The sequence below is a fragment of the Carcharhinus amblyrhynchos genome, chromosome 4 (genome assembly GCF_965287045.1).
Source record: "Carcharhinus amblyrhynchos chromosome 4, sCarAmb.v2.hapA, whole genome shotgun sequence".
Lineage (NCBI taxonomy): Eukaryota > Metazoa > Chordata > Chondrichthyes > Carcharhiniformes > Carcharhinidae > Carcharhinus > Carcharhinus amblyrhynchos.
Genome location: NC_137327.1, coordinates 97,519,456 through 97,546,728, shown reverse-complemented (window position 1 = coordinate 97,546,728; position 27,273 = coordinate 97,519,456).

The following is a 27,273-nucleotide window of genomic DNA, read 5'->3' as shown; positions in this document are numbered from 1 at the left end:
GCAATCTGTTGTTCTGATACTGTGAGGGATTCACCCATTTCCTATCCTAACTCCTTGGAAAACCATGGGAGACAGCGAACTTCAGGGTCATTTATATATTCAGAATTGTGGTTTGTCTTTGGAATTTAAACATTAATATAACATTTTTATAATAGTTTTCTTCTCTTCATCTCCTGAAAGCTGTTTGCAGTTGTAAATATATGTTTTTACAAGTCAAATTCTTTCTTTGTACATTTTCTTGCCCTGAGTTGAGCTAAATGGTAAAATGATTGGACCTGCACCCTTCCCCAACTGGCTAATTAGACAATCATTAGTCCTGACATTTTGGGACAGTCATACCTGAAGTATGAGGAAGTGGATAAGTACAATACAAGTAATAAAAAGAAGAAAACTGCAGATTTATTTGCCAAGGAAAATAAATGAAATATATATAACAGAAGTTGTTTGCAATACATTTTGAACAAGTAAAGATTTTTTTCTTGAAAAGAGAAAGTTCTGTTGATTGGGAAGCATAAAATGAATGTGAATAATTAAGTTTCACTGCAGATGTAAATTTGCACATTGCTTCCTCAGTTCTAAGAAATCAAAGAGTAAAATAGGGCATGTTGGATTTCAAAATGTAAAAAAGTGGCAATAGCTGAGGAAATATTTACATTTGACTTTCCAGCATTATGTTTCAGAATCACAATGAATACCGAAAAGTATCCAAGATCTGAAGGATGCTGCTCCTATTGACGAAATGGATTCTTGCATTTATATAAAGCTTTTCATGGCCAAACATTTTAAACTGACTTTTGGCCAATCATGTACATAAGACATCAGTGTTGTAATGTAGGAAATGTAGGAACAAATGTGCACACATGCTCCCACAAACAGCAGTGTGATAATGACAAGGTGCACATTTTTTTTGATGCTGATTGAGGAATAAATACTGGTCAGCACATCAGGATATCACCTTTGCTCTTCAGAATAGTACCATGGGATCATTTATTGCCACCTGTATGGATAGCCAGATCCATGCTACCTCATTTAAAAGATGGCACAGCACACCCTCCACTGGATTGGAACTTGAACACAGAAGCCTCTGACTCAGGGAGGTGAGGACAATACCAACAGAGTTATGGTTAACCGCTCAAAAACAATTTATTTAAAAACATGCTCATCACTGTAGAAAATGCAGCATTAAGTCTGGAATATAAGCTGTCAATTTTTTTTTAATGTTTTGAGGGTAAGAAATGAGATGGAGGTTCTTCTAGGCTCAACACATACACCAAATTAATCTAGTTTAAACCAGCTACCCCCCCCCCCACCCCCACCACCCCTTCACCTCACAACCTCTCCCACCATCTCCAATTCCTGAGTGTTTCTGGACTCCTGATCCAACATGCAATCCTGGATGAATCAGTTTCTTCCAGTTAGAAAAACTGAAGCCATTGTTTTGGATGTCTGCTGCTATCCTGTTCACTGATTCCACAGCCATCAATCGGTTACAACAGGCAGTTCACAACTTCAAAACCTATTTGATCCTGAGCTGAGATTCTAAGCTTCCTCTCCATAGCTTCAAACCAACTTTAGCACAATTGATAAGCGTAGTTCAGTCATGGTTACCCTGCTGAGCCAACTCAAAATAACGGTCTTCACTTATTGAGAAAGCTCCCTAGCATCATTACACCATATAGAAGTGTATAGCATGGTCAAGTGGTAGAATTTTGATGACCACTTGGAATACTGTGTATAGTGCTGGTCACCCTATTAGAGAAAAGGTATTATTAAACTTAAAATAATGCAGAAAAGATTTACTAGGATGCTACTGGAACTTGATGGTTTGAGTTAGGAGGAGAGGCTGGATAGACTGTGACTTTTTCCCTGGAGCATGGGAGGCTCAGGGGTGATCTTATAGAGGTCTATAAAATAATGAGGGGCATAGATCAGCTGGATAGTCAACATCTTGTCCCAAAGGTAGGAGAGTCTAAAACTAGACGGCATGTATTTAAGGAGAAGGGAGAGATACAAAAGGGTCCAGGGGAGCAATTTTTTCACAGAGGGTGGTGAGTATCTGGTACAATTTTGTCTTTTAAAAAGCAGTCAGAGTTTCATGGGCAAGATGGGTATAGACGGATATGGGCCAAACGCAGTCAATGGCGACTATCATAGTGGTTAAAAAGTGGGTGGCATGGACAAGTTGGGCCAAATGTTGATCCATTCTTCAAATGACTAGTCCAATATTTTCATTAGCGATTGTGACAATATTTAACCCTGGTTGCACAAGTTTAAGTTCATGAGATAGGAAGATTATTACATAATAATTTACTTTAAATATTTTGATAACTTGTTCTTTTGTGTTTTAAATATTATGGTACTAAGAAGTAATGTTACCATCTATTTTCAACACTAGATGGAAAGGCAGTTGTATCAGCTGATGAACATTATTATTATTCCTGTTAAGCTTGTCCTAGCTGTCTTGATCAGGCTGTGATCCAATCTATCTTGGAATTTGGAATTGCAAGGTCCAGTGTCTCTCATGGAAAGCTCCACTAGATAAGATACAGTAAGAAGTCTCACAACACCAGGTATAGTTCTGGTAGCACAAGGGGGCATGAAAGAGCAATGCTTAGGTGTATTAACCATGCCAAATTCTCCCTCATTGCACCTGAACAAGTGCAAGAGTGCAGTGGCTAAGGGATTTTCACACTAACTTCATTGCAGTGTCAATGTGAGCCTACTTATGACACTAATAAATAAGCTTTTAAGAAAAAACAGTTTTAAGGTTAAAAACATTTTCTTTTGAGAACCAATACGTAAAAAAAAAATTTGCTATCAATAATCACAGGAGTTTGTTTTACTGAGAAACTTACCAGTAGGACAAAAAATAAACTACAGATGCTCAAAGTCTGAAGATGAGAAAATACTGGAAACAATCAATGTCGGGAAGCATTTAGTAGATAGAACAGATGTGTTCATATACCAGATGTTGTCCCCTCTTCAAAACATTAACAGGATATCTGGTACATCAGCCTTTCTTAACATTCACTTTCAATGTTTGAGCCAAACTGATAACAAAGATTACAAATCATTTTTGTAGTGACTTTAAGACAATGTAAACAGTCTACATCCAAACAGTAGCTGTTTGATTAAACTAAATTTTATTTATTAGTCACAAGTAGGCTTATATTCACACTGCAATGAAGTTACTGTGAAAATCCCCCAGTCACCATGCTCCGATACCTGTTCAGGTACACGGAGGGAGAACTTAGCATGGCCAATCAACCTAACATCTTTGGACTATGGGAGGAAACTGGAGCACCAGAGGAAATCGCGCAGCCACGGGCAGAATATGCAAACTCCACATTGACTGTGACCCAAGCCAGGAATCAAACACAGGTCCCTGGTGCGGTGAGGCAGCAATGCTAACCACTGTGACACCGTATATTTCTATGCTGCATTTATTGTGCAATGCTGATTTTCACCTTGTAATATGCATCCGTAGAGAAAATAAAAAATTTATATTTCTTAATGACTCAACTTGGGATCAATGTAACTGGAAGAAAGGCTGATGCACCAGATATCCTATTAATATTGTGAAGAGGGGACAACACCTGGGATATTAATACATCTGTTCTATCTACAAATGCTTCCTAACATTATGATTGTTTCTAGCATTTTCAGACTTTGAGCATCTGTAGTTTATTTTTGTTCTACTTGTAAGTTTCCCAGTATAACAAAATTCTGTGATCATTACATGCATTATTAAACGTGAATTAATAATGTAATTAAAATTTCCATACTTTTCTCCCTGACAGATTCCCCACTTGGAAATCAGCCTAACTTACAGGCTTGGCAGGGAAGACTCTCATCCAGGCCACAGGCAGGGAGCTTACAGCTGGCAATGGAATCCCAGGCTGGGTGAGTGGTACACTCTGTTCTTCTTTGCCCACAAGCAGTGCTGTGAAAGCCAAAACTGTCCTCGTCACCCTTTAGTTTTTGGATTTCCCAAGGCCTGTGAAAGCTGGCCAGCAATAATTAAAGTAGGTTATTTCAGAGGCTACCAAGGTCATTAAGATATTTAAATTGCCAACATGTCTCCTGGGAGTGGATTGGCTATCACCCCTTCATTCTGCCTTTGTTAAAACTGAATCTTTAAAATGTTAGTGCCTGCCATGACCCCAAACCACTGTTCTTTTAGAAGTTAATATTTACCATTTGTTTCTGCTGAGTGAGAGAGAAGCGAGACTTCAATAAAAGAGAGAGAGAGAGAGAGGTGACACTTCAATAAAGAGACAGAGAGAAAGAGAGAATGGCAAGACTTCAGTAAAGAGCAAGAGAGAGAGGCGAGACTCCAATAAAGAGCGAGAGAGAGAGAGGGAAAAGACCAATAAAGAACAAGAGAGAAAGAGGTGAGATTTTAATTAAGACTGTAGAGGGGGGAGGGGTAGATCGATACAGAGCATTGATGGGAGTAGTCCCAATGTCTGTGGGTGGGGACGGTGGGTGACAAAGATCTCCTAGTTCACTGAGAGGTTGGGGGGGCCTGTGCAAAAGTACCCCAAGAGCTCAGCAGCTGACTTCCCTCTGTTGGCAAGGATCACATTCTGGCTGTTTTTTGCACTAAGTGCCATAAGATTTTGACTCACAGCTTGGCAAAAAAAGATGCAATTCTCCCATGTTTTCTTGCCCATTCGGCAGCGGCGGGGGCGGGCAGACAACACGAAGATTGGCCAGGTAGTTAGCAGTGAGGTTGAGTATCTTGGGCTAGAGAAAGAAATAGATGAAGTAGTCAAATGGGTGGATAGGTGACAGATGGAACTTAACCCTGAAGAGTGTATGATGGTACACTCTGGAAGGAGCTACTTGACAAGAGGGTATTCAATAAACAGCATGACACTAAGAAGTTCTGAGGAACAAAGGGACCTTGGCATGGTTATCCATTGATTTCTCAGAGTAGAAAGGCATGTCAGTAGGATGGTGAAAAAGGCATATGGGACTCTTGCCTTAATCAATCTAGGCATAGTTTACAAAAACAAGGAAGTCATATTGGAGTTGTATAGAACTTTGGTGAGGCCACAGCTGGAGTACTATGCATAGTTATGGTTGTCACCTTATAGGAAAGATTATGATTGTGCTGGAGAGGGTGCAGAAAGGATTCACCAGGATGTTGCCTGGGATAGAACATTTAAGTTATGAACAGAGGTTGAATAGCCTTGGGTTATTTTCATTGGAGCTGGGAAAACTGAGGGAGCAACCTGATCAAAGTGTACAATATTATGAAGAACATGGATAGGGAGCAGTTGTTTCACTTATTTAGAGGGTCAGTCATGAGGGAACACAAGTTCAAGATGAGGGGCAGGAGGTTTAAGGGGATGTGAGGAAAAGTATTTTTAACCAGAGGGTGGTGATGGTCTGGAAAGGCGGGTTGCCTCGCAACCTTTAAAAAAGTACCTGGGTGAGCATTTAGCACATTATGGGGGGAATTTTCCCATCTCACCATTGTCTTCGGTGGGAATTTCTGATATTGGGACAAGTGCAGCAGGGAAATCCTGTCCCATAACTTTCATGGCTATGGGCCAAATGCTGGCAAATGGGATTAGGTGAGGTGTTTCTCACATGTCGGTGCAAATTCGATGGACTGAAGGGTCCCTTTTGCACTGTGTGATTCTATGATACAATTCTACTTACATTTATAATTATTTGCAATATTCATGAAAAAAAGACAAGACTGTGGAAAATTATCCTTGAAATATTGTACAAATTCCTAATGCCTTGTGGCAAAATGGATTTTGACTTGTTTTGTTACCTCAAACATTGGTTTTGCTCATAATTCATGCTTTTAAAATGATATTTGTAAATCTAGTGGCATCTTAAATCTTTATTACTATTTTAAACTGTTCATTGTGTTTAGCTCATGTACAGATCACTGTAATGGTATGCTAAATAGAAAGTGCTACTTTCTCACCACTATTCCTGATGGACTGTAATGTTAGGTCATGATGTCCTAGATATAACACTTGTTCCCCTTCTTCCTCTAATTATGGGTATAGAACCCAATTGAAAGAAGTGACTGGAACATCAAAATCAGTACAGATATTTATTTCATTGCTGGATTGAGTGTGATGCCAGCTACCCTCTCACCCATCCCTCAGTAACAGTCACTGGTAATAAGGTCAGCTTGTGTGTGGTCAGTGGAAACAGGTCAAATGCACAAAATGCTTTTGTCTTCACTTAAACCCTAAAGCAAAACTGCTCAGTTACTGGCATTAATGCTGCAACATCTGTTCAGGTCTATGAAGGATAACACTGCAGCCAAATTTTACTCAGCCTTGTATTTATTTCTAGAGAGAAACCTTCCATGCATACACCTCGTAACTCAACAACATAACAAATAACTGTCTCCATCTGTGCTCAAAGGGAACCCCAATTATTGACCCACCACCTGCATACAATTAAACACCATTAATATTAAACTGACAGAAGCCTCTTCATTCTAAGATAACAAGTTAATATGCACAAAATTTCAAAACAAATCAAACAAAATAAACTCATTTTACGCGCAAAGCATTACATTGCGAAATACTCCTTCTTGCAAAACCCTAAAACATTTCATTTGGAAAGAAATCAGATGCTTGATGATATATATCCACCCATTTAATTTTACAGATTTCCTTTATCTTCAGGTTTAAGGTTAATCCCTAAGCTTTGTTCATTCATTTTTTTCTGGAGTGCACATTATCCCACAAAGAACAATTACCTGCATAATATTCAAGTGTGCATTCCTTATACAGAACTTTATTTAAAATCAGTAGTAGAATCTCATACCCATAGCCTCCACAACAGCCAGTGATTTAGCAGCTGAAGGACTTTTAAATGACCGTTTTCTTATTTTCCCAAGCCAAAGGACAACATTTCCTTTTTTAACTCATGAGAAATATACTAAAACTGTTCATACTCAAATACCAAATAGGAAGATTAGCACATGGAGCATCATTAAAACTGACTAGTTTCATGTTCTTGAGTCACCAAAGGATGGAAGATTGAATGTCCATTCCCCCAGATTGTTTAAACATTCCATTTGCCCTTAAAAAAAAGTTCAACATTGGAACGCTTTATTGTAGTACTTAACTCCATCGCATCAAAACTGATATTTACTCTAGTATGGGTGCACAGCCAGTTCAACTAATCAACTTACACAATTGTTCTGTCACTGCTTTAGATATATCAGCTGGAATGTTATTGCCCTGTCCCCCATTGGAATCAAAGCAGCTAAGGGGCAGACAATGGAAAGGTCCATTGACCTCAGATTTTACAGTTTCAGGATCAGTGAGGCCACAGAATCCTGCCCATCGTATCATCTTTCAGTGAAAACCTAACACAAATAACCAGGAAGGAAGTAACCCTCTCTAATTAGGATGTTTGATTTAAAGCCATTCCAAACCTATTATTTTTAATATATAAACCAATGTATTTAATGACACAGGAGCCTGGCCCCCAACTTTAAGTTTTATTCTAATAAGACATTTCTCAAATTCCATAGTACTTCCTCATAAGACATCATCAACATGCATTGTGAAGATGTCTATAAGTTTCCTTTACAATACAGATAAAACATTGCAGGATGTGCTTTTAACCAATTTGACCCATTTGTCAGTACCATATAACTGCAGCTCTCAGGAAGACAAATTCAACTGGTTCCACCATCCCTCCCCCTGCCTTTGCCCCCAAGTCTACACATTTTTTTTCTTCAGATGACTATTCTATTCCCCTTTGAAAACCTCTATCGAATTTATCGCCAGTACACTCTCAGACATTCCATACCTTAACCACTTACTGCTCGAAAAGATATTCCTCATGTTGCCATTGCTTCTGTTGTCCATCATCCTGGATTGGTGTCCTTTGGTTCCCAATTCTTTCGCCAACATTAGAAAGTTATTACCACAATAAGAGTTCTCTATTTTACTAAGGGCACCAATACAAGTGGTTTTATAGAATTTTGAGGGGCCAAGATCTCACACCATACACTTTTAACAAAATAACTATTGACATGCTGGTTGCTATTCCTAAAATTTAAAAACTGAACAAAGACTTTTACCACAACTGAACTTATGTCTATCTCTGACTCCTGAATAAAAGAAACCACCTGGCAGTTTTGGAAAAACTTACACCTTGTTATATCCAAGGATCCACTAATGATCACCTGTGGACTCAGTTCAAAGAGAGCTTTATAAAGCCTATCTGCATTTAATGACCCAGGCTGACAAATTGGAGATGGATTGTATACTAAATCAAAGGCCCCACACCCTTTCTAATGGGTGGGACATATAAAAGTCTTTGGAATTAGTTAATCGATATGCATCCTTTGTTAAAGACCTGGTGGAGAGGTGAAATCATGTGCCATGTTCTTCTGCCTTGTCAAATAATTAATATCACCTTGCTGAACTGTATAGCTCAGTCTACTGTTGACCATCTAATTAGCTCCCTCATAGGAAATAATCTCTGCTTGAATGGCTCCACTGGCTCCTCTACATTGCTTCTCAAAACAGATTAATCTCTGTGTGCATATCTCATAAGTGAATGCAATCCCATCAGAAAAGAGAATTATTCAGCATCAGTTTTCAACCCACCGACCTCTGTGAAAGAATATCACATTGGACTTTGACTCCAGATTCTGGAACCCATGTGAAAATATATTTATTTTCTCTGTATTGGTACTCTATCTTTTCTCTATCTCCTCCTTTACTATCTTAATGCACAGGGGTCTATGCAAACCCGTTTTGGCATTTTGAGTGTGTGCAAAAGCACAATCATTCACTCTGAATGTCAGTGAGACCAAATGTGTGTGACATTGCATTTAATTTCAGGTAAGTGTGTGAGAATAAATAACTTTACTTATTTTAAAATCACTAAAGCTTGCTGCTGAATTATTTAATTGGAATACACACTCCAAGGGTAAGAGAAGATATACACTTTTCAATATAAAAGATACCAATTACAGCATGAAAGGACAGTAAGAAAGTAAGTATATTCTGTCTGTGATAGTGGCAGACCAGTGTTATTTGAAAATGCTTTGACTGACATGAGCAGGCAAAAAATGCATACTCAGGGCATCAAAACTCACCATTCTATTGTAAGTAAGTTTTTAGTCCCTCCAATTGCTTTTTAAATAATGATTTGAGTTGCATAGGAGCTGAGCTTCTGTAGGTGGAAGTAAGTTCTTGCAAAATGTGATCTGTTTGCTTAAGGCAGAAACTAATCAGCCAATGAATTGATCAGAATCCTAACTGCAGTGTTTGATTAGGCCAATCAAATCCAACCATAGTATCATTGGTCACTTCAGGTCTCATCATCTGTAGAAGTGTATATTGTTTACATTCCAATGCCCAGCTAAGGAACTGTTCACAGCTCATCTCTGCCAAGGACGAGGTGTCCTTTGATAAATTCCGGGCCACTGGTCACAAGGAAAATCTCAGCATAGTAAAAACAACTTCAACAAAAAAAAAACAGGTTTGCCCTTTGATCCTGGAGCATACAGTGAAATGGGTCACAGACTGTGACCAAGTTCATCTGCAAGTGAAACTCAAACCTCAAGCTAATCAACAAAATTAATTCAAGTTACACCATATCAATGTTAAATTAAATACATCACTTATGATATTACACACAACATACTTTCTTTAGCCACCATATTTCCTCATTCAGTCATTTGATTATCTTTTTCTTCCACCTGGTAAATCTTATCGTTAGCACAATTAAACACAATAAAGTACACAAGATTAATAATACTGCAGCATGACATATTAATCGGACCCAAGGATGAATTTGTATGTTGGAACCCCAATTCCAGAAATCATCCCACCAACTCATTTCCTTTATATTCTTAATATCCTGATCAATAGTTTTAGCAGTTTGTGTCACTTGAATGAATATTTGAGAAGCAGTAGCTAAGTGTATTCTAATATTTCCAAATGTTCAGATAGTAGGTTGATAGTAGAATTACACTGACTAATTCATAACAAATGTTGTCATACAGTATCCTGTTTGTAACTATTATTACTAAACCATTTTGATGTAAAAGAGTATTTACTGGACAAGGATATGCCATTCGTGGAGATGAGGTAGTTGAGTAAAATTCAGGTTCAAATTCAGATATACTATGTACCAAAGAAGGTACAGAAGAGTTTAACTCTCCAATGTACATGATATTTAAGATGATCCTTATCTGCATAATGAACCCTTTGCAAACATCACGTTCATACTTACCGGGAATTTGTATTGGAATTTGAATTCTACCAATTCAAATGTTCTACATAACGTTGTAAGTCGTACACAGTTGTCACTAAAAATGTTACACACCGTGACATAATTAAATCTCTTATAAGCCGAAACGTGGCTACTAATGTCAATAATCTTTGATTATACCATTGTATAACAAACTCATATTTAAACATATATATATATACCCAAACATAACTATTGCATCTGGATTCACCCATAAATGTCCGTCTTCATTCTGTGCTGCCTTCGAAGGAGTAAACCATAAATCTCCCTTGCTTGTCCTTTGTTATATTTGTTGTGAAATACCGATTGTGACAACCCCACATCCGAAGAATAATTCCCATGGAAAAAGCCATTTCCCCTGCTACGGATCAAGGTGGTACCTGCTGTTATGTACAGTTTATATTAGTTCATGTTCTTATTTAGAAACTAATGGATTCATCTTTCTGTTGGAAGAAATTTGGTTTAAATAGAAAAGAACCCTATCCTTTACATTGAAAATGATGTGTTTTACCACTCGCGGCATTTACAAAGAGCCATCTCCATAGGATGATAACAAAATAGCCCATAATAAAAAGGAAAGGTAGGAATCAATTCTGGTGAGAAGAAGCAAAAGGAAACTATTAATAAGACAAACTGGAGAAGACTCATCCAAGAAGAGTTAGAGAAAATCTGGATGACATAAGGAACACAGAGCATCAAGCTGAACTGTGTCTTATCTGCAAGATAGTGTGACATATAACAGGTACCCTCAGGAATGTTGGCCTTAAGCACCATGGAACTCAAAATTCATTTCATCATTTGTGAACTCTTTTAAGCACAGGAAGCTTACTAGGTTTATTTAGAGGCACACGTTTCTTAATTTGAACTTCATACTGCCTACCTAGAAGCTCACTTTGTAGCCTGTCACTAGTCCCAACAGCATTTTGATCAGAAGCATTCTGTTTAACTAATTGTTGCTGTTCATCCTTGTACCGACCATTACAGTGACTCACTGCTGACCCTTGATTATTGCCATTAGTAGCTGTTGCATCTGATTTTGGACTTTCTAACTTTGGAATATTGGAGGCCCCTTTGCCAAAAAATTCTATCCCCTCATGATCAGAAGTATTTACTAATTCTGTCCTGATGGATCCAATGCTCGTAATTCCTCTGAAATATCTGCAGATAATTTTGGTCTAACCTAGTTTGTTACAGGAGCATTTAAAGAAGGTTCCTCTGAACGAGATTGGAAACAAAGTGGATTCAGAATATCTTCAGAGTCCTAATCACTTGAGGAAAAATCATAGATGTCATCGGCTATCAACATCATGTGATACTGATGATTACTTTGTATCCCATAAAATTTCAACTGGTGAACATGGTACCAACCAGTTTTCCCAGTGTCTAATAACACTTCGTACACGGGTGGGCTAGCTTTGTGAATTTTGACATGAAGACCTGAAAATCTGGGAAAATCTGGGTGAAGTAATGTGTGTGTTCTGGGAGAGAAAAATGTACCAAGATGATAAAGATGAAGCATCACTTTCTGCTGTATAATATACACAACTGGATTTACCTTATTATCAAAATAGGCTTTACTCTGCTGTTTCTCTGTCCCATCTTGACAACTGCTGCCATGTGTGCAGCCTGTACAGTCTCTAACTGCTGCACTACCTTTTCATAAATATTGGTTCTGAGGCATGTAGCCCCAACAGATAGTCAACATCTCTCATTAGCCTGTGAGGTGTATACCTGGTGGAACAACACACTGTGGGGGCGATTCTCCAAAAAGTGTTGAATTGGTGGGAAAACTGCTCTAGATCATGACTGTTTTTCTCAGTGCAGCTTCATACTCGAATCTTCCCATTCTGTGCTCTCCAGAAGTCCCAGTCATGATTCTTATTAAAAACCAGGGTCAGGGTGGGGGGCGGTGGCTATTCGCGCTGGAGTCTGACAGTTCTGGAACTCTGTGCATTCACAGTGGCTCCAGTCTGTCAGTCTCTCCATTTGCTGGCCAGCTCAATGGCTGGTTACCTGGAACCCCCGGCAGTGCTGCTCCCTCCAGCTCCCTCCCCCATGGCCTAATCGTGGCCCCCACAACAATTCCCAGGCCAGCCCCCCCACACCCAGCGGTGGCAATCCCTCCAGCCCCCCTCACCCCAGCAGAACAAACCCCCCCCCCCCCGCCCTGCTGCCCGCTCCAGGGTCAGACCTCCCCTCCTACCAGGAGGCTGAACACCTCAGAAGATCATCCTCCCCAGCTGCCCTGATCGCTGGTCTCGCTCTAGCCCAAGCTGATCGCCATGAAGTGTGGCAGCAGAACACCCATCCCCACTGATCACCCCTAGGCCCTGCCCACAGCAGGCTGCACCCAGGAGTCAGTGCCAAGGTACCTCCTGAACATGGGCACTTTGCCCCTTGGGCAGTGCCAGGGACCCAGGCTGGCACCGCCAGGGTGGTATTGTCCAGAGGGTATCACTCCCCCCCCGCCCAAACCTCTGGGGCCGATTGCCACCACTCTATTCTGGCAGGATCTCCTGCTAGTTCCCTGAACGTGGGGAGCTAGTCTGAACCCTGCTGGAATAAAGTACTCCTGGCAGAATGGGAGATTCTATCAGAACCGGTAAGTTCAAAAAAGATTCAAGTGACTTATCTGCCTTCCCGCCAGTTTCCAGCGTGGTCTGGACTCCGACTGTTCTCCGATTCTGGAAGATGTGCATGCATTCCCGGCACATGCGCAAACCCTGGAAAAAAGCTGATGAAGTGCATCTCCCAGCCCAACCCACCAGAAAAGTTGTGGGTCGCGATGGCACAATCGCCCCCAGTGTTTTATATTATCATTAGAACAATAGGCAACACTATGTCCCAGGTAGAATTGTTTTGATATACCATCTTTTTAATCATATTCTTTAAAGTATGGTTCATTTGTTCCACTACTGCACTAGATTGAGGATGATATGCTAAGTGGAATTTCTGAGTAATTCCAAACATTTGCATAACAATTTGCATTACCCTCCCAGTAAAATATGTACCCTGGTCTGATTCTATACTCCACAGTAACCTCCAAGTTGTAAAAATCTGTTGTACCAAAATTTGAATACTGGCTTTAGTGGCATTAGATCACACAGGAAATGCTGCAACGCATTTTGTAAAAGTGTCAATGATAACCAGGACATACATGTAACCACCCCCGCAGAGCAGTAGTGGATCAATGTAATCAATCTGAAGATTAGCCCAAATCCCTCTACAGGCTGAGTATGTCATAACATCCCCTTTTGTGACTATTAGGATTGCCCTGTGCACAAATCAAACAGTTCCCAGTGTAATGCCTCATGTCATCACCGACACTAGGCCACCAACACAGTCTCTTAATCCATTTTACTGTGGTATCTACGCCTTGATGAGCATGCCCATCATGACATTGGTAAACAATTTGATTCATACCCTGTCTTGGTATTATATACTGTCTCTCTTTAAGAATCACCCCATCTTTCAGTTGTAATTTATCCTTCCATCTGCCCTTGCTGTATATGTTTTAAATCAGCACCTTCATTCTGAGCCAATTTTAAATCTTCAATATTAGTCTGACTGATTGTAACAGCATCAATCTGATCCACAATTGAAGGCTGCCAAAAATTCCCTGAATGAGCCCCTTGTTTTGCCAACCCATCAGCCCTGACATTACCTCTTGAAGTTTTATGGTGGCCCTTAGTTTTAATAATGCCAAATGTCCTATCATCAGCCTTCCGGAGAATAAATTTTAACAGGCTGCAGACAGTAACGGTTTTCCATCCACAGACACAAAACCACGGGCCTCCAATCATGACAGAAAATCAGTTACGCTATTACGAACATAAATGCTATCAGGATAAATGTTGACAGGAGATGGGAATATATTAGGACGGCTTACTATATAGGCTGTAGCTGCTAATTCCGCCATCTGAGAACTTATGTTACTAGATAACTTTGAAGCTAATTCCAGGAGTAAATTTCTTTGCTGATCCTCTACATATATCCTGCATCTTGTCTGTCTGACACCATCCTCCAGTCTTGAAGATCCACCAACACAAACATATCATATTTGCTGTACATTCTCTTCCTGCACAGCTAACTGTCGTTCCCCCCTGTTGTTTCGGCACATATGGTTCCTTGGGATCATTAGTTGCCACTACTTGGCACTCGTGAGATTCACCCCCATAATGAAAGTTATCAGCTAGAAAAGTGGGTGTTTTGGTACGTTTAACCGTAATATCCTTGCCTTGAAGCAAAAGGGTCCACCGCTCTAAACAAACTTGACCAACAGAGCCATCTTTGACTCGATCTCCTAACAAAAGCTGTAGAGGTGTGTGTTCAGTTAAAATTGTTGAGAGGTTAAAGCCAATTATATATGTGAAAAATTGTACTGCCCAAAACATTGCTAAAAGATGGCGTTCACACACAGCAAACCCTTGTTCCACTGGAGTAAGGAGTCAAGAGCGTAAGCTGCAGGTCCCAGTCTGTTGTGTCTTTCCTGGAAAAGAACAGCTGAGAGGGTTAAATCAGTTGCCGTCACTTTCAATGCCAATGGCAGATCAGGATCTGACACGCACAATGCTATCACTGGGGCCAAAGCATTCATTAAATCAGATACTGCCTGTGTGCGCTGCTCAGTCCACAACCATGGAACATTTTTGCACAGTAGCTCTGACAATGGAGCTGCTTTAGTTACAAACCCATCAATGTGATTTCTGCAGGATCCCAGTAAACCAAGGAAAGATCGAAGTGCACCAACATCCTTCGGAAGAGACAATCAATTAGAATCAATTAGATTTTGTTAAATCTCCTGTTTACCTTGACTAACAACAGTACCGAAATGAACCACACAAGATTGCGTGACTTGAGCTTCCTTAGGGTTAACTTTACAACCTAAATTAGTAAGGAGGGTAATCAATTCATCTAACAACTGGAGACATTCCAATTTAGTTCCAGTTTGTGACAAAAGATCATCAACATACTGGACTAAATATTCAGGCCATGAAAACCCCTCAAATCCTGTAGCCAACCTGCGATGGAATATAAATGGAGAATTATGAAACCCCTGGGGTAAACAAGTCCAAGTATACTGTCGGCCAGCAAACTTAAAAGCAAACTTATACTGACGCTGCCAATTTAATGGAATAGACCAAAACCCATTACTTATATCCAGCACAGCAAAATGTTTAGCCCGTGGAATTTATTTTAACAGCATAGCTGGACAAGTGGCTACAGTTGGTGCTGTTAACTGAGTAACCTTGTTTAACATTCTATAATCTAACGGTAAACGCCAAGAACCATCAGGGTTTCATACTAGCCAAATCAGAGAATTGTTAGTGGAAGTCACTGGACGCAGCACTTCCTGTTGTAGCAGACTATTAATCACCTTAGCAACCTCACATTCAACCTGCTTAGGGAAAGCATATTGTTCCCATGGTTTTGGATCAGGGCCTTCAACCATGATTTCACCCTCTACCCTTCCACAATCATGTTTGTGCTGCGCAAACCCAGACTTGTGCCCATCTATAATCCTTTGCATATTGGAATCATCCGATAGTCTCAGGATTAAACCAAAATTCAACCACTGTGCAAATTCCGTATAAAACCCCACGGCTACTTCAGCTGGAGCTTCATCTATATTAGCCATTTGCCAAACACAACAGTTAACGGATCAAAAGAAAGGTTACAAAATGCACCCTGCTATTGGGAAAAAATCTACTAAAATTGCAGGGTGGTAACAAACAATATTGCCCAATCAAAATTCTAAATGTTTTGTAATAACCCCTTGAAAGTGACCAGTGAATCTGTTCGGTAAAATCATACCATTAGTGCGCCAGGATGGTTCAAAAATTTTGGATGTGTTAAGGGTAGTGCAGGATTCCCCTGTGTCCCGTAGGAACTCAACAGGGTAGCCTTGTATCTCACCATCCACCAAAGGCCCCCCCAACACCATCCCATTTTGTATTGCACGCTCATGTTGAAGAGCCAGACAACGTCATTGTCTGGCTTCGTATGGCGGGAGTTCAGGATAAAGAAAACTGCCATTTTCTGTCTCTCACTGGAGCTTGCTGTACTGATCTCCCTCATGGCAACCTACAAGGTTCCTGCCCAAATCTCAGACTTGACTCCAGTGTTGGATCTGTTCCAACCTTGGTCCCGGATCAGGTCATGGACCCAGCGGGTATGGTCACTGCATATGTGATTGGAAAGGCCCCCGACAGTCACGGGCAAAATGTCCTAACCACCCACAATGTAAACATCTTATCTGTCTAGAATCACCCATTGACTGACCTCTACCATTGGACTCATACTGTGAGCTCCCTGTAAGAACCATTGCCTCTACCTCTACCTCCATTTCTCCATACAGGAACAGAATTAATAGCTCTCATTGGCAGCATTTTCCCACCTTTTGCAGCTTTATTTTTCTCCTTTTCTAAATCCTGTACTTCCTGTTCACAAGATGGGTCATATGCCTTATAACCCATGCTTCATTATGTGTTACTTCAGTTGGTTCACAAAGCACAGAAGCTTTCTGACTCCCCTCAGTAGCATATGATATCAAAGTTTGCACCCACTTAGCAGTGTTCTCCTTACTTAAATGCAGTCTCTCATTCCCCAAAAACATTCTGAAAATGGATCCATAAACAACTGGCAAAGGCTGATAGATGCTCCTCCTTTTGCTGCCTACACCTATTCAATCCTTCTACTGGATTATCTTTTATGATATCCAATTTCAGTTAAAATTGCTTCTTTCACTAAAGTTCCCTCTCCAACACTTTGAGGATCGGGCAATGCAGATTGCACAGCTGGACCTAAGACGCATTACACATAATTTTACCTGTTCTGTCTCATCCAACCTATGAAGCACACCCTGCTGAATAACACATTCAAGGAAAGCAAACAGTTCTGCTGCTGACTCAAATACAGGAACTTTCTCAGCTATCTCAACTCACTCTGCTGCCGAGAATGGTGTTGAATATGTAACTGTCCCACACTCATCGCCCCCGCTACTTTGAGTCATTATCATGTTCATTGGAACAGGAGATGACTCTGGAGGTGCTGAAGAATCTCGTCCCACAGGAAAAGAGGTAGAGGTCTCCGATTTTCATTATGTTCTAAATATTGATTAGTTGCTGCCTGCAAGGCACCCCAATCTACTGCATTATCCTCATCCTGCACGTCCACTGTCTCAAATACATACATCATTTCCTGCTGTATTGATAACTATGACTTCAACTTTTCAATTTCTCATTGGCACTTTGAATGGTCAGCTGTGGAAGCCTGCTTTTCATTACTGACTTGGTGTAAAACCTTAAATGCTGCTTGGAGATGTGTGCATTAAAGCAGTTACAGCCTTTTCTGCCTCATCCTTTTCAATAGCTCTCACTCCTTTTTTTATGATAAGCTTTTTCACACTGAATCTGTAACTGAGCTGTGTGCAGCATATTAGCTTGATTTCTTTGTTCTTGATCTGCCACTTTAACTCAAACCCTTCTATCTCTTTCACCATACTATCCATTTTAATTTTAGCATCCCCCTGCACTTTCTTTACTTCTATATCTGCAACATGCTGTAACTCATTCTCTCTCATCTTCACTGTTACTTGTAGTTGCTCTATTTCTAACCTTGCATTCTCTAGTTCATCATTAACTTCCCTTTCTTTTCTTTGTACCTGTCCCAAACAACTTGCAATTGTTGTAATTTTACTCATTTTATCTGCTCACTTCTCTTAAGCTAAACACCCTCCTTTCCAACATCTTTGATGCATGGATCCCTCATCCTCTTCATTAATGATACAAAATTCCACCCAATGTGGGCATTTTTTATGGAGATAATCTCTTAACATTTCTTCCTATCTTGAACACTCTGCAATTTTCCCCATTACTTCTGGATTAAACTAAGGGAGGAAGACAGGCAATTTAACCCAGGAACTGGCTTTGTGCTAAAAATTAGTTCCTACTCCCCCTATGCCTGGCGAATCAGGAAAGTGGATCAATCTACCCCACACAATACTACGGAAGGATAGGTCTTTAATCCCTTCTCACGGCCGGCTACAGAGTTACCCCCACCCCTGTTTAAGCGAGGGTCCCCTATACACTGTGTTTGTTCACTCAGTGCAAACATCAGGTCTGTTCTAAATCACTCAAAGGTTTTAAGAGTCAAACCTGTACAACTTTTACAGTTACTTCTTATTAGGTCGCATCTGGGGTGCCATTTATGTTGTCTAAATCTGTATGTTTTAGTCTCTGTAGCGAATAAAGACCAGAGTCGACTTTAAATACTTAAATTTCCTTTATTCTGTAGCTATTTAAACAACAGTAAATACTTGCAATTATAATATAAATACTCGCTATCTGTTACTTTACTTAACTTAAGGTTGATTCCCACTTGTAATTAAAGCCTGGCCAGGATTTTGTTGTCACATGGGATCAGTTCTTTGTTTTCTCTTCTTCCAGATGTTATCTCTCTTCTTGAGTTTGATTCCCAGGTTCTCCATTCTGCCCTTCTGATCAAGCTCTTTGTATTAGCAGAGCTAAAACTCCAAAAGTTCCCTGGTAAACAGCCAATGAATTGATCAGAACCCCCAATTGCATCGTTCGATTAGGCTAATCAAATCCAACCATAGTATCACTGGTCACTTCAGACCTCATAATCTCTCAAACTGCATATTGTTTACAGTTCAATGCCCAATTAAGGAACACTGGCTCCAAGAGTCTGTTCACAACTCATCCCTATCAAGGACAAGATGTTGAATCTGATACCTTCTGTCCTTTCATGCCACTGGCCACAAGGAAAATCCAGCATAGTGAAAAACAACTTTAACCAAAAAATCAAGTTTGCTTGCTGGAAGATCTTTCAGCGTATTAAAAGTTAAAGCGCCATTCAGGCCAGGTGTACAAAGCATTAGCTTTCAAGGACCTGGCTGCTGAAGATGTCTATCCAATTCCATGGCCAGCAGCTGCTCCCTTACAAGGTGACAGTGTAGTCATGTGTCACCTGTTCCAGCTGGAATGGCAAAGGACAAAGGCATTGTGAACACTTCCCCAATACTCTTGACAGGCTTCTCAGCTTGATATCAAAATTAGATTCAAAATGGGAGAATTGAAAGAGAACGCTGAACAATATTCAGACTGCAGAGCTGAGACTAACGCTTTCATTGCTCCTCACAGGCTGAGTCAGACAAAAGCTGTAAACCGCTAGCAGGTCACCCACATGATAATTGTTCAGTTGTAAGTACCTATTGTGAGACAATCAGGGAATAATGCCATAAATTCAATAAATAGACAATCACCTTTCACTGCACTGGCAAGTTAAGTGTCAAGACAAACTTTCATTAGCTTAGGCCAGGCTGTCAGCAGAGCAACATATTTATACCATCACATAATACGCAATGCACCACATGGCTCACAGTGCCAGGGACCTGAGTTCGATTCCCGGCTTGGGTCACTGTCTATGTGGAGTTTGCACATTCTCCCTGTGTCTGCATGGGTTTCCTCTGGGTGCTCCGGTTTCCTCCCACATTCTGAAAGATGTGCTGGTTAGGTGCATTGACCCGAACAGGTGCTGGAGTGTGGCGACTAGGGGATTTTCACAGTAACTTCATTTGCAGTGTTAATGTAAGCCTACTTGTGATGAATAAATAAACTTTTACTTGAAGGTGTTTACACCATTATTATGGTGCAATTTCCCAACGAGTTACAGGCTCTATAAAGTCCTCAGTGTGACCAATGCTGCAATTACATAGCAACTCCCCTATGATACTTACTATAAAAGAATAAGACAGTGTCACAATATCGTGTTCATAAAAAAAAGATTTTGCAAGGACATTGTACTTTGCAATAGTTCAGGCATCTGACATTAAATATTATAGTGTTGACTGTGGCTGGATAGTTGGTCAGATTAGTGCATAATAGTGTGGTAGGTCCCAGAATCACAGTCTTATCTTCTCTTTCATGACTTCTAAACCTCAGCGAGACTATTGGAGTATGTCATAGAGGCCAGGTACTTCCTCATGGTAATCTTGCACCTAGTTTTCCCAGCATCAGATATCCTATTATGGATTGACAACGGAGAAGCAGTGGATGTGGGTCACCCATTCAGGTTTTTTCACAAGACAACTACATGAAGCATGTAAGTCTCAGAGTGGAGAACATAACCAAAATCATGGCCAATACAATTCAATGTGGACCACTGGGTTTGTCACTTTAATTAAAATAGAAAGCCATATAACAAGGGTGGCAAGCTTACCATTCTTTTCTCTGTAGCAAAAAAAGCGTGAACTTGGAAATGAATAATTAATGATGACTTTCAGGCCAGGAATTTCTGATGATCTTTGCTTTCTACTTTCAAACTGCAGTGCTAATCAATGTCCCCTTTCTAAGCTGAAGCCCTTACTTAGCCCTTCAGTATCAAGAATTTAGGCTGACATTGATTAATGTCAATGATCATAGCTTTCTAAAATCTCAGCATGCAATATGCAAATAACCAGAACCAATAACTGTTAAAGCTGCAGCCCTGTGGGAAATTAAATCAAGTTAGTGTTTAACAAACTGCTAGCTTAATCCAACTTTCTTCAATTTTAATGACCGATTCGATTAGCTTGCGACCTCAATCACATTTGAGTAGCAAACAAATTTCTTACTGCTGGTCAAATCAGCAGATACCTATATTAAACTTAAGTGTGCAAGCAGTATCTGTCTATACTATCTGACTTCAAGTTGTACCAATTTTGACATTTTTGTGTCCATTTCCATTACAAATTTTATGTCCACATTTGTATCGACAAACTTCTATGTAAGGCCATCACTCTGCTAATGTAATTTGACCACCAAGTTCTCACAGTCATCGCAAAATGCAATCAGAAAATCTTTCAACTTCCATTCACTCCCACAGTAAACACATTACTAATGTCCAAGGCTTCAGCTAGCATTAATAAAATTACACACATTTCTCAACAACTTTATGATATTAAATTTATTACTTCAGTGAAGTTGTTTGTTGAAGTTGTCAGCATGCAGTAGGAGTTTATGGGGGTGATTTTCCCAAAAAATTCTAAGTGTCAAATTCGTGTAAAAACTGGAAAAAAATCACATGTTTTTTAAGCAGCGAGTTTCAAAGTGAATCTCCCACACTTATGCACTAGTGCGAATCACGTTAAATATCAGTGGGCGGAGCCTGTCCCCATGCAGAAGCTGGCAGCATAGTGCAGAGTGGGTCACAGTGTTTGTGCCGATCTGTCAGCACCGAGATCAGCACAGTGGCCCCTATTGCCAGCCTTCCAATTAGTGGCCAGCTCGATCGCTGGTCAGCCCCGTGACCTCAAATCACCAGCCATCCCACCTCCCCAATAGCCCACAAAAATGCCCAAGCCAGCCTCAAGCCCTCCGCCGCCAGCCCACCTCGATGTAACCCCCTCAACTCCAATCTCTTGATTCCCCCACCAATTTCTCCCCCCATCAGCAACCTCGACCCAGCTTGCCTACATACCTGACACCACCCCCCCTCCGATCACTGGCCCCTCTCTCTCTATCACTCAGTCCAAATGCAGAGCGGTGGCAGGACCCCCCACCCCTGCCGCTCGCCCCTAGAGACCTCCTCTATCAGGCCCCACCCCATGAGGCACTGCCCCCTTGGCACTGCCTGTGCCCTGTGGGCATTGGCACTTTGCCCCTTGGGCAGTGCTGGGGGTTCAGGCTGGCACTGCCAAAGTGGCAATGCCAAGGGGGTAACTCCTGGTGCCTGACCCTCAATTACCCCCATCAATCCAGCAGGGTCAGGCTGCCAGCTCCCTGCAAGTGGGGAGTTATACTAAACCTTGCTGGAGTGAATTACTCCTGGCAGGGCGGGGGCTTGGGGAGAAGAGGCTAGCAGGCCAGGAGATTTTAGTCCCAGGCCTGCCAAATGATACTAAAATTGTATGTAAATTCACGTTTAAATAAATTATGCAGTTCCGACATAATCGGCATGGAACTGACGGTGCTGGAAATCCAGCTGTTGGAGACACACCGAGGTCATGGCATCCATTGGGGAACCCGTGAAATGGCCTCCACCAGAGTCTCCCAGTCTGCTGCACTACAAAAGCTGTGCAGTGAGCTGGGAGAATCACCCTCTATAGCTTTGACCGGAGCAGTTGAATTTGGATTGTGTGATTGGGGCTTATCGGGGTACCTAATTCCCAGAATGCATTAGTACAGTCCACTCAACAATACGAAGGACTTATTTTTCCCATTAGCCTCTAGTAGTTTCAGATCAAAAGTTTTTCAAAATTATTTGAAGTGAAGTTGGAGGATAAAAGTTAAAAGCCTGACTGTGCGTCAGAGGGAGATGATGGCATTCCAACTGTACACTTGTTGTAGTCTTTGCTCTATCATCTATAAATTTTAGACAGGAGTTTGGCAAGAGAAAAGAAATGAATCTGTCTTCCTGGAATGTTCTCTGGAACTTGCAAAAAAATACCAGTTGAACTTTGAAGTCAGATAATTAGCTCATCAGTGTTTTTTGACAGTCAGAAAAGAGCAGTGAGATGACATTATAATTTCAAACACGTTTAGAAACCTTACAGTGCAGAAACAGGCCATTTGGTCCATCGGGTTTGCACCAACCACAATCCCACCCAGGCTGTACCCCATATATTTACCCATTAACCCCTCTAACCTATGCATCTCAGGACACTAAGGGGCAATTTCAGCATGGCCAATCAACCTAACCCACACATCTTCGGACTGCAGGGGGAAACTGGAGCTCCCGAAGGAAACTCACACAGACACAAGGAGAATGTGCAAACTCCACACAGGCAGTGACCCAAACCAGGAATCGAACCTAGGTCCCTGGTGCTGTGAAGCAACAGTGCTAACCACCGCACTATCGTGCCGCCTGGACAAAGATGGAGATAGACAGTGATGGAGAAAGACAAATTGTTTTTGTTATTCTGTGAGACATTTTTGAAATAAAAGGTTCAATTTTCAAAGCAAACAAAGCCTCTAGAGCAGCAAAGAAGTGAGCGAAGAGAATTTGTCTTATTGCCATCTCTGGTAATGGATGTAGGAGTGATCCCAGGAATGAAGAGCTTGTCATATGAAGAACGGCTGAGAACCCTGGGCCTGTACTCATTGGAGTTTAGAAGGATGAGGATTGAAACTTACCGGCTACAGTGAGTCTGGATAGAGTGGACGTGGAGAGGATATTTCCACTGTAGAAAAAACTAGAACCCGAGTACTAAAGGGACAATCCTTTAAAATAGAGATGAGGAGTAATTTCTTCAGCCAGGGAGTGGTGAATCTCTGGAAGCCTTTGCCACAGAAGGCTGTGGAGGCCAGGTCATTAAGACAGAGAAAGTAGGTTCTTGATTGATAAGTGGATCAGCGGTTATGGGAAAAACGCAGGAGAATGGGGATGAGAAAAATAGTAAGAAGTTTCACAACACCAGGGTAAAGTTCAACAGGTTTAGTTGGTAGCACAAATAAACCTGTTGCAAACCCAGTCCAACGCCGCCATCTCCACACGATGAGAAAAATATCAGCCATGATTGAATGGTGGTGCAGATTTGATGGGCCGAATGGCCTAATTCTGCTCCTATGTCTTATGGTCTTATAAGAGTGAACGAGGGCTTACAGACGCAATGAGTAAAAGTGGAAGAAAGGGAACACAGTAATAAATGGATCAAGTATAAGTTTACAAGGAGAAAAGTTGGAATGTTAGCCAATCTTCTCTTGGAATAGAAAAGTAAACTCCAAAAAAAAGACTTGCTGTCCCCTCTAATTTGTGTTTTTCTGGATTAACATTCATCCCAATTTCGAGATCAATAATCAAATCAAGTATTTGTCTGGGAAATTTAACCTTTGTACAGAAAGGATATGTTAACCATTTTTTATTTGGTATATTCATGGGAAGTGCCACAAGAGTATTGAATGAGAAAGCAAAGCTTTAAAAACTGCTCTGAAGAGGAACATGTGTTCAAAGAAAATTTTCACTCTGTGCATTCCAACAAAAATGGACACAAATTTATGCCAATCCTTCCCAGCATAATTAGTGCTTTCCAGGCTGTATGTTCAATTCACACTGCAAATGATTGATTATCAGATTGACAAGTAAAAATGACACAATGCTCAGTATTCTGAGTACTACTCAGCATAAATGCTAATCAAGATTTTATGAAAAGAATTATGCAGTTAGGTGCAGTAAGTAAATGATATAAAACTCCCGTAAATTAATGAGATCAGTTTGCCGGAAGCTAAAATATCTGGACTTAAATTCTTCATATTGTGGCCAGGGTTTTCCAGTCTTGCTAGCAGCTGGCATTATCACAAATAGAATCATAGAATCCCCACAGCGCAGAAGGAGGCCAATTGGCCCATCATGCCTGCACTGACAACAACCCCACCAATACCCTATCCTCATAACCCTTGCATTTACCCTATGAGTCCCCTCTGACACTAAGGGACAATTTAGTATGGCCAATTAACCCAACTTGCACACCTTTGGAGTGCGGGAGGTAACCAGAGCACCTGGAGGAAACCCATGCGGATAGAGATAGAACGTGCAAACTCCAAACAGCCGCCCGAGACTGGAATTGAACCCAGGTCCCTGGTGAGGCCACAGTTCTAACCACGCTGCCACCATGTTGCTGCCGTATGGGAGAGGAAAATTTACAGAATGGCAATTCCCACCCCATCCTTCCCCACCCACGATGGTACCTTTCACTGACTGACTGGAAAATCCTGTCTTATGTGTAAATCTGCTGTCTGAGACAAGACATTGACCACTTCTGAGCAATGATAAACCAATTGAAAGGTAGTGATAACCACGATGCATAATTTTATTTCTCTGAGGCTAATGATTTTGCAAAACCTTTGGTCTTTCCACCATGTCCATTTGCCAATAAGAATAAGCATAAAAGTGTTCAAATTCCCACAACTAAATTTTCAAGTGTTATTTGCTCTTTTTGGATATTGCTCAAATGTGGCCATTTTGAGCTGTTAGACACTGAGGAAGAGTGGATAAATTAGAAGGGAATTTAATTCATTTTATTTCCTTTCGACTCACTGTCTGGCAGGAGAGCAGCAATGTTGTGGAATTATAGAATTATAACGGACATTTATAGCATTAAAGGAGGCCATTCCTCCCATCCTGTCTGTGCCCACAGAAAAAATACAACTAGCTGATTCTCACTTCTCAGTCCCTGATCCGTACATTGTAGGTTACAGCACATATTCCAAGTAACTTTTAAATAGAGTGAGGATTTCTGCCTCTACCACCTTGTGAGTTCCAGCTCCCCATGAACCTCAACGATTTCTCCTCAAATCTCTTCTAATACTTCTTTACAACTATGGCCTGCTGCTAACGGATACAGGTCCTTCTCATCCACTGTACTTAGTGTTCTCATTACTTGATACACCTCAATTTTCTCTACTCCAAAGGAAATGAATAGCTGCCTATCTCATCTTTCCTCATAGCTAGAATTCTCCATTCCTGGCAACATTCTCGTTAATCTCAATCTATCCTCTACATCCTTATTACCATTCTATTCCAAGAAAGGACAAAGATCATTAGCTCAATATATCGGTCCATTTTTCAACCCAAACCAATTCTCACCAGGTTCCTCAATTTCTTGTCTCTCCAAATGAACAGGTCTAGACACCTCTGAATCCATGTAAAGAAAGAACTTCAATGGGTCTCAATGAACGTAATCCACAATTCTTTTACATTTTGGATGAAAAAGCTCCACTTTGATTTTAATCTTAACTTCGTAAATTTTACTTCATCCTTTAACAAGTGAACCTTGATCAGTCAAAAAAAACAAAGCAAAATCCACTGTCCATTACCCATGGAGTCAAACTGCAGTGTATTTGCATTTGAATAATGTATCAGAAGTATCGAGGAATTGAAAGAAACTCCAGGGCACGTAGAGGCCATTAAGCCAGTGAATATCATTCTTCTTGATCAAAGATTAAATTACAGCGGAAACTGTCTTTCTTACGTACATGCAAAGCCTTAATTATTTCCTTTACTTGAACAGGTCAATACTACAAACATTTAATACAGTTAGCTAATTCAACCATTTACAATAGTTAAATAATATAATTGGGAATCATAAATCCAATTGACCAATGTCTCAAGAATTTGGTGGTACATTAAGTAATGTAAACAAGAGCATAACATTGTTAAAGAAACATTGATAATTGAGTGAGGGATTTAAATGTGGCAGATACATTTCAACAAAGTGTGAGGCCATTTATTTTTCACCAAAAAATGAAAGAACTGGGTAATATGTAATTTGTTAACAGCTTGGAAATAGGAAGATTTAAAGAGGTTGATATGAAAAGAAAAGGACATTTGATGTGGTAGAAGAAGAAGATCATTCAGCCATTGAGCTGATTCCACCTTTCAGTGTGGTCATGGCTGACTCAGGGCTTCAACTCCACTTTCCTGCTTCATCCTGATATTCCTCACTTCCCTGAGACAATAAAAAACATATCTGTCTCAGCCACAAATATATTCAGTAATGAAATATCCACAACTCTTTGGGGTAAAGAATTCTAAAGATTCACAGCACTTTGATGAAAAAAATTCCTCATCTCAGTCCTAAATGTTAAGCTCCTTATTATGAGACTGTACCTCAAGGAGCAAAGAATGTTACAGTACAGGAACAGGCCCTTCGGGCCTCTAAGCCTGCACCGACCATGCTGCCATTGTGAACTAAAACCGTCTATGCTTTCAGGAGCCATATTCTTCTATTCCCATCCTATTCATGTACTTGTCCTGACACTCCTTAAAAGTCATTATTGTATCTCTGCTTCCACTACCTTCCTCGGCAGCAAGTTCCAGGTACCCACCATCCTCTGTGTAAAAAACATGCCTTGTGCATCTCCTTTAAACCTTGCCCCTCACACCTGAAACCTACGCTCCCTAGTAATTGACTTTTCCACCCTGGGAAAAAGCTTCTGAAAATCCATCCTGTCCATGCCCCTCATAATCTTACACTCTTCTATCAAGTCTATCTCATTGTTCCCGAATCCC